A 9,011-nucleotide genomic window follows, 5' to 3' on the forward strand; every position below is an offset into this window, starting at 1 on the left:
GCTGTGTTTCCTTCTGGCCTTTCTCTTGGGCCCCTCCCTCACTTTTAAAGGTCATGATAATGACATTGGGCCCACCTGGCTAGTCCAGGATCTCCTCCTTATCTTGTGCAGTGAGCACCCTCGGTTGCATCTGCGGCTGCAGTCCCCCCTGCCTCCAGGTTAGTGCACAGGTGTTCCAGGTTTGGGTGCGGCCGTGCTGGGGGATGGTAGTGTGCTGTTCTGACCCATGTGTTCACAATTGACTTGTTTGTTTCACCCCTCTCTCTTCCCTTATTTCCTTTCTTGGAAAATAGACTGACCTTGACATTCTACTTGGTCACTTCAGTCGGGCATTCGGGAACATGCTTGATTCTTGCCGCTTCCTGCATTTCCCAGTTTACTCCATGGCCAAGTTTCTTGTAGCCACAACCCCCACACTTGGAGACCCAGCCGTCCTTGGAGATGCTTGAAGGGCCCCTGTTGTGGGTAATGGAGAAGTGAGCACACATGCACACACACACACACACACACACACACGGCAGTTGCTTCATTTGTACATACTGTGGTTCTAAGTTCGACTTGCTTTGTGGATGGAGAGAATTGGAGAGCTGCACCGCCCAATACAGTAGCCTAACCGCATGTGGCTGTTGCTGTTAAAGTTAAATGAAGTTACAGATTCAGGCTTCCAGACACAGTGGACAGTGCCATTCCCTCCCCCCAAAACTTGAGTGTATCTGACAACAGAGAATTTTGAAGTGTGTCTCCCCTTTGCCTAGCACCTGGGCATAATAAGCCTCAAATAAGTCATCTTCCAGTTTTTCCTGTAGAATCCCATCATTCCAGTGTTCCTCCAGCTGCTGTGAAATCAAGTTCTTGGCAGTTCAAGTCCTGCCCAGTGGGAGGGTTTGTGGTAGAACCTTGATGTGGTTCTTCGGTCCCCTTTCCGTTTCTCCCTACCCTCTACTGACTGCAGCTACAGGAACAAGGGGCAGCTTCCTTCTGTGTTTGCTGTGGCTTTTTCAACGTTTGCAGTGAAGAAATCAAGCTCCTGGCACCCTCTAGCTGTGAACCCTGTTGCAATTAATGAGATCATTGTCGCATTGTTGACATTTCCAGCACCTGCCCCCCCTTCCCCTTGAGAACTTCTTTCTTTTGAGAATCACTGCTAATTCTCATGGCTCTGCAGAGCTTTCCTGGCATTACTGCTTGGGTTTGTTACTCAGTTTTACTGTTTGAGCCTCTTTCTCATCTTCCCCCTAAGACTTTTTCTGTAAAGTCAGATGGTCTGTCGCAGCTGCCCCAATCTGTCCTTCTGCTGTCAGGCACAGGCAGCCTTAGACATTGATGAAAGGGTGGACAAGGCCAGATTTAGTCCGCGGTTTGTACTGTGCCAGCAGCTGCCCCAAATGACGTCTGACATCCTATTGAGCTCATAATGCCAAAAGAATGTCCCATCTGCCTTGTCTTCCATCATGGGCCTTCCAAGTCCAGGGTTAAAAGTGCCAGCTGTGCCTTGATTTCCTTAACAAAAGCTTGTACTCATGAGGAAATATGTTTCAGATTTTCTGATGTTCTGTGTGAATGAGCAAAAGTCCCACCATGGCTCAGTGAGCCCTGGGCTCTGATCCGTGTCACTGTGCACTCTGTGAGGCGGTATACTCTCAGGTAAGCAGATCCCTACCGCGTCTGGAGGCCGCAGGAGTCAGCACACCTCCGTGTGCATATGCTCCTGCATGTTCAAGATCAGATGTGTCAGCGCCTCCATGAGCCAGACGTGCCTGGTGCTTCTCACGTGTTAGGCTGTGTGATCCTTGAGGTGCCATAAAGGGGTCTATCATTGTTCTCTCCCTTCCATCAGGAGGAAACGGACATTGGGAGGTTAAGGACGTGCCTGTGGTCACATTACTAGTTTGTGGCAGAGCTAGACCTGAACCTAGCGTCTGATTCCAGAGACCCTGTGCTAAAAATACAAACAGAAATCCTTCAGTCTCACCTGTCCATCCATGCAGATTTTGATTGTGCTAAAAGCCACAGAAGCCCAGATCCTTCCCTGAGACTGCTGCCCCCACTTTTTTTTCATTTTATTTCTTTAGCAAACCTGTTAGCCATAGTTCTAAGACTTCCTAATGCCTCTGATGTCTTTCTCTTTGGATTATGATTTCTTCCATCTTTTCTAGAATATAAAATTATGTCTTCCCTTCTTATTTTTTTTTAAAGATTTTTTTTTTTTTTTAAGTAATTTCTGCACCCAACATGGGGCTTGAACTCACGACCCCGACATCAAGAGTCGCATGCTCCACAGACTGAGCCAGCCAGGGGCCCTGTGTCATCCTTTCTTACGACTATTGCTTGCAGTGGCATAGCATAGTCCCCTGCATTTGCAGACACTTAGGACATTTGTAGTGTGCATACTGCAGCACCCATTATGAATGTTTCCCCTTGTTAGTGCTAATAATACTAACTGGTCCAGTCCAGGTTTGGCCCAGCTGCCTCTGAATATTCCAAACTTTCAGGTCACGAGGATGTCATTATTATGATTTTGTATTCGAGGTCTTCCAGTTTCTGTATGAAAATTAAAGTACTGGATTCTTCAGGACATACCACGGACATGTGATTTCTATAGGCCCAAAGCCAAATGTCTGTGTCAGCATATGGGAAAACATGACGAGCTTAGTGGTCTCCTCTTCTACAATGTCAGATTTAAGTCAAAAACTTGAATTCTAGACTTTTTGTTAAACAGTCTTGGTTTTCAGTATGGAGTACTAAAAATGTGTGCTATTTTCATTTAATTAGGAGCTGTTTATTGAGACCATGTCCGGAAGCTTCTACTTTGTAATTGTTGGTCACCATGATAATCCTGTTTTTGAATAGGAGTTTGTGCCAGCTGAAAAAGCAGAGTCCAAAGTGCGTGTGGAAACGTAAACAATTGCGTGAGCATTGCTACCTTGCTGCACTACAGTAAGGGTGAGGGTGTGGTATGGTTTGGCAGCCAGAGGAGACCTGGCCACATGAGGTGGGTGGAGTTCTGCCACAGTTAACTGGGGCTTGCTCTGCAGTCCCACAGGCTGATGGAAGCCAACCAGGGACTGTCCTCCGGGTAGTTTATACCCCCCCTTAAATTCAGCACATGCCTGGCACGGACTAGCAGGATGCCCCCGGCCTTTTCTCTGATGCATCCTTCCCTGTGTTCCCGCATTCTGACACACTGCTCCTCGAAGTCACAGACACGCTTCAGCTTCTCTGGGGCCGAAAAAACAGCCGCTACTGATTGGAAATCCCACAGAAGCCTTCTCTGTCCATGTGACATTCCCATCAGGGCATACAGGATAGATCCATTTGCACCCAGGGCGAAAGGACCCTTGCCTCCGTGGCCTGCTGCCCCTGAAACTGGAGCGCTTTTCTGGGACCCTTCCACACCACCTACTGACTGGGTGATGTCACCCAGCTTTCTGGTTGCCACGAATGGCCCCAGAGGACCAAGCCCGGTTGGGGGCCGTGCTGCTGGGTGGAGTAAAGGTGGGGCCTTGGGAACCCCTGGCCCCTCTCATCTCTGCACTCGTCCATGTCGCTAGTAAACTGCTGGCATGCCCCACTGTTCTCCCATCTTCCAGAATAAGCTTTCATGTCCTTTCAGACAAGAATTGAATTTTGAAACGAATTGTAATCCGTAATGTCCAGCGTATGGTGCTTTTCCACCACTTAAGTCTTACCACTGAAACACATAGAGGGTTGTGTCCTCTGCCAGCTGGCTTGTTGGCCTGTGATGGCCCCACGAGCACAGCGACCACTGCAACTTTGTGCTGGGGCGTCTGTGGCCCTGATCCCGCCCGGTCTTCACAGGGCCACCTACCTAGTCTACCGGCGTTGCGGTAGGCAGAGCAGTGCCCCTCGAATCGCTTTGTTGCCTGACTTGACCTTGGCTCTTCTGTTAGCACTCACCTTCTTAAAGCATTTCTGCACTTTTTTTTCTCCTAATCTTCTGATTGACCCGTGTAAAGTGACAGAAAATACAGCTGTAAACCAGACAGAACATAATCTCTGTCAGGAGTTAATAATGCGCGTGGTCGTGGTGACGTACATGGTATAGAGGCTCAAGCCGCGCGGGGCTTTCCGAGGCCGCCGGTGGCCTCCAGCCCAGTGGCAGGAGCAGAGGTCGTGTGAGGTTGCCTCTCCCAGGGCCGCAGTCCAGAGCACCCGGACCCAGGGGGCCTCACAAGTCCGAGCCCAGAAGTCCAGGCAGGAGGCGGGGGCGGGGCCGGCCCCTCCNGTACCAGCTTCCTCGGCTTGTGGCCGGCCGCCCCAGTTCGGTCTTCATACCGCCCGCTCCCTGTGTGCCTGTCTGTCTCTGCGCTCCCTCCTTTAGAAATACGCTGGGGGTCCCGCTTCGGGGCTGTAATGCTCTAGCCTGCTGATCACATCTGCGGTAACCCTTGTTCCAGATGAGGCCACATTCTGGGGAACTGCGTGGGGATGGTGGCGTTAGGGCTTAGCCTAAGAATTTAGTTTAGCTCATAACAGAAAAATCTATTTGGAAATAGAGAGTTCCACAGGAGTAAGACCATTCCAGGTGGAGAGTTCCCGCTCCGCACCGTGGTGGGACAGCCCCGCCTCCTCCGGTGAAGCCCATGAGCGGGACTTTGCTATGACAGGGCTGTGTCCTGTCGCGGACACAGGTGACTGATCGCAGCCGGGGCTGAGCGTGGCCTCCTGCCGCTCCCAGGCCCCCTGGTGCGTGAGCTCCCTTCCCTGAGAGGCCTGTGCCAGGCCTTCAAGAGTGCCCCCTCAGCTGTCTTGTGTCCCTGTGCTCACCCTGTGTCCCCTGCCTCCTGCAGACTGAGACCCACACCAAGGTCGCTTGCCTGTAGCTCTCCTTCACCTCCTCAGCTCCAGCCTACCTCAATTGCTGTCCTTTATCCATAACCGCATGCATTTTTTCACAGCTTCCTGTAAAAAGATGTAAAGGTCTTTAAAATAAGATCTCTCTTTTCTTAACCAATTCATTTTTCATGGTTCAGTGGTTACCGAATTTGTTGGAAAATTAAAGAAATAATCTGTATAATTTGTTAAGTACGTTTCATATATTAGTCATTCGACCATTTCTGTTTGTCGACTTTTGGATATGAAGTTAAAAGGCAGACTATGATGTGGAAACACATAAGCTCTTTTGTTAAGTCCCCAGACAGCACGAGATGCAGTAAAAGCAGGAAATGTCCCTGTCTCCCGAACACTGTGCATAGAATTTGCAGACTGCAACAGTGGTGTTCCCAATGCTTTCTGGAAATGCTAATGTGAAGCTAACGCCATCTCTAGGATGATCATTGTCACCTGAACCAGTTCATCTCTCATGCCACTCTCTCCAACTTGTAGATGAGAACATGTGGCTGTCAAACAACATGTACTTGAAAGCCGTAGACAAGTTCAATGAGTGGTTTGTTTCAGCATTTATTACTGCAGGTCATATCCTTATCTTTTTATGGAACATCACTCAAGTTGGGGTGATGAACTAGAACAACATGGGACATAGATGGCAGACTACAAGTCTGGGGACTGCACCATGTCAGGGAGAAATTGCCTTTTAGGGGGCTACTTTTATATGTTTTAACGGGAATAAAACACATTTTGTTTTACAGATAATTTTAAAACCAAGTCTCCTATAAAATGAATGTTACTCTGAACCATTGGTTGATTTTACTTTATTTTGTAGTTATTTTCTAACTTTAAAAATTATGTTTCTTTAACATAAAACTAACCTAACTTCAAACCCAGGTTACTTTTTTGCTTTTCCATCACAAAATACAGTGCATGTGATTAATTGGAAGGGTATTCTATCACCTGATTACTTTTCATTTTTCATTTCTAAGATTATACCTTAATTACTTTACATAAGAGATTTCATTACACCTCATGATGTAAGGCAAGAAGATGGGATAAAGAACTTCTTTACTGATGTCTATGATTCTATGGTATGTTCGATTCCTTTTCAAATCTGATTGTACAAAGGGATTGCAACTGTGACCAGAAGCTGGCCTGTTAAGTAACTCTGTTACATACTGCAGCTTTCATCTGAGACTAGCTCTGCTCCTGTCAGAATTAGCCCTCCCGGTACCTCCCCCATCCAGCAGCTCTTCCCCTGCCAGCCTCACATGTACTTAGTACAAAACTTGTGCTAGTTACTTTAAATTGCATTCAGTTTCCCCTTTTTGGCCCATAATGTTGATTTTATTAGGGAACCCTAAAAAGAGAAGGAAGCAGGCTATGCTTTATAATTTTAATCTAAAATCTTCTTCATCTACTTTACAGTAAGTTACAATGCAGTTACAATAGATGATAAACTGTCGGGAAGTTTACCGAATAGTCACTTAAGGAAAATGATGCCACTCACGTTTCTTGAGGCTTAATTCGAAAAAATACAATACCAATAGAACATCAGTGGTTAAACTGCAGTGCTAACAGTATGCTCGTAGTAATTTAAATGTTCTGTACTTTGACAGGATTTTTTTTTTCATATCAGCGTAGTTAATATTCCTAGTCAGAAGTAGCAAATAAGAATATTTAGCCCTCTTGGGGCACCTGGGTGGCTCAGTCAGTTAAGCATCGGACTTGGGCTCAGGTCGTGATCTCACGGTTCATGATTTCTAGCCCCACGTTGGACTCTGTGCTGACAACCAGCTCAGAGCCTGGACCCTGTTTAAGATTCTGTGTGTGTCTCTCTCCGACCCTCCCCCACTCACATTCTGTCTCTGTCTCAAAAATATATAAACTATTAAAAATTTTTAAAGAAGAATATTTAGCGTGTGGGAGCCCGACAGTGACCACAAGAAAGCGTGGTTAGGGACGTGGGGATGTGCCTGCCCACGGGGCTCCCTGCCTGGGCAAAGCATGCCTGCAAACAGCATGCTCTGCCAGGAGGCCTGCACACAATACCCAAGTTTAATGGTCTGCTTGCAAACGAGGGAACATGCCCTCCTTAGAAGTAAGGAGAAGGCTGGAATTGTGAGCAGCCGTTTTAGTAAACATGTTGTGGTCGCTTCCTCCCTTTGCTCCCCCTGTCCTTGAAATCTGTTTGGCTACTTGCCCTTAATTGGTAAAGGAAGGCATCTTGTAGATTTCAGTTTGTATCAGTTACCGGGGGTATAAAATAATCTGCAAGAGGGGCTTGCGTAGAATTGTTCCTCCGGCCGGAGTTGTGTCTGTGTCTGTCTTTTGTGTGTGTCTTGTCCTTTGTGTCGTTTCGTCTGCAACATAGCCCTCTTATAAAAATGAACCAAATCAAGTGAATTAAGCTGTGGAAACTATTTAATTCTTTTCCTTATTAGTGATTTTATGTAACAGGTTTTTTTCACATGTATTATTATATGCTTACTACACGGTTTGAGAAACTGATCACTTTAGCCATGTGTTAAAGGAGAGTATTAAAAACTGGGTGGTTAAAAAAATTACTACATAAGGGTAACTTAATAATGTGGTATAACTCCGTTTTTTAACTGTGAGCATATGGTAGATTTTTAGTTTCATGTAGCCAGAGGCCTCACAGATGAATCCATATATTTATAATTAATGTGAGAAGATTAGTATTTCACACACAGGTCAATCCTGAAAGTGTTGTTTGGCTTCTATAGGCAATACTTATACCACCATTGGTTTGCCATAAGTATTTTTCAAAACTAAAACCCCAAGAGAAAAATTTCCTCAAGGGGGCATTGTTGTTTAACAATGGAACATTTTTATGCAACTTAAAACAATCTTCAGACTTTTGTTTTAGATGTGTTTGATGATTTAATTTAAAATATTACAGTAATTTCCTTCTAAAGGATCTATGATTTGTAGCCTTTTTACTTTGACAAGCTTGCTAATACCTTCTTTTGTATTTTGCAATGAATCCATTTTATGAACAAATTCTCCTATTTGATCAAGTGCATTTGACAGAAAAGTTCAATTTCCTGGGAAGAAACAGCTTTTAAATTAAATGCAGGAAAATTTGGAAATAATGTCGCTACAAGGGGGTATTCTCATGAATGTGTACATTGTAAATTCAGTAAATAGCCCTGGAAAAGTTTTACCTGTAGACTCCATTTATCTAAGCCTAGAATCCTGTGTCCATGTCTAAAATGGGAGACCAGGACCAAAGTGAAAAGTTTCATTCTTACATTGCCTTTCTCTCATACAGTAAACTAAAGAGTAAATGAGCTAAAAGAGTACTAGTTAGACTAGTAAAAAATTGTAATTGTCAAATTGTTAAGGAAGAAAAGTTTGTATTACATTGAAGTTTACATTCTTTGCTTTTAAGGCTGTACACCAGGGGTGGGAGTGCTCTGCTGTGATAAGTGGGCTCCTACCATAAACTAGTCAGTATCCATTTAAATACAGCACTGTGACCAGGTCTGTTCTGTGCAGAGAGTGAGCACTTAACAGCATTTCGTCCCATCCTGAGTAACTTGGGCAAGTACTTATGTTTGGTTTTATACAGTTGTGTGAAATTGGTTCTGTAATTTTTACCCCATCTGTTTGTTTCGTTTCTTAATAAAGATGTTTTTCCAAGAGTGTGGAGTCTTGTAAGTGCTGCTCATTCCTCCACTGCCACTATTTTGGTCCTTTTTCCCATATTGAAAGCCTACAAACTGTATCTTAACCCATTTTACAGAATTCACATTGTCTCAGACTAGGTGCCAGAGCTGTGGGAGGAGAAAGAGGCACTCTGCTGAAATGCGGGAGCACTTTCTGCAGTGCTCATCAAGAGACCCCAGTTGGTACCTGATGTGTGTAGTTTACCCGCCCTTAATTAGCAGATGACGCCGGAAGACCGGCGCGTTTTCAGCAGGATGTTGCAGAGAACCTTGTACACCATGGTCCTTCCTTCCATACTGTGAAGCTGAGATGGGGACATGGAGCAGAAGCCCTGTGTGAGGGTGTTACTGTAGTTGGATGTCAGACTGTGTGTGTGTGTGTGTGTGTGTGTGTGTGTGTGTGTGTGTGTGTGTGTGAGACTGCCTCTTTGAATTGAAGGAGCTCCCTTCAAGCCCTGCAATGAGCAT

The 9,011-nt window shown here is 45.5% G+C and overlaps 1 pseudogene; it reads left to right on the forward strand.

Moving 5' to 3' along the window:
• The first annotated feature begins 2,790 nt into the window (after positions 1-2,790).
• Positions 2,791-7,945, forward strand: LOC144235689 (trafficking protein particle complex subunit 2-like; annotated as a pseudogene).
• The last annotated feature ends 1,066 nt before the right edge of the window (positions 7,946-9,011 follow it).

This window comes from Crocuta crocuta, unplaced genomic scaffold, assembly GCF_008692635.1.
Source record: "Crocuta crocuta isolate KB4526 unplaced genomic scaffold, BGI_CrCroc_1.0 scaffold1557, whole genome shotgun sequence".
Taxonomy (NCBI): Eukaryota; Metazoa; Chordata; class Mammalia; order Carnivora; family Hyaenidae; genus Crocuta; species Crocuta crocuta.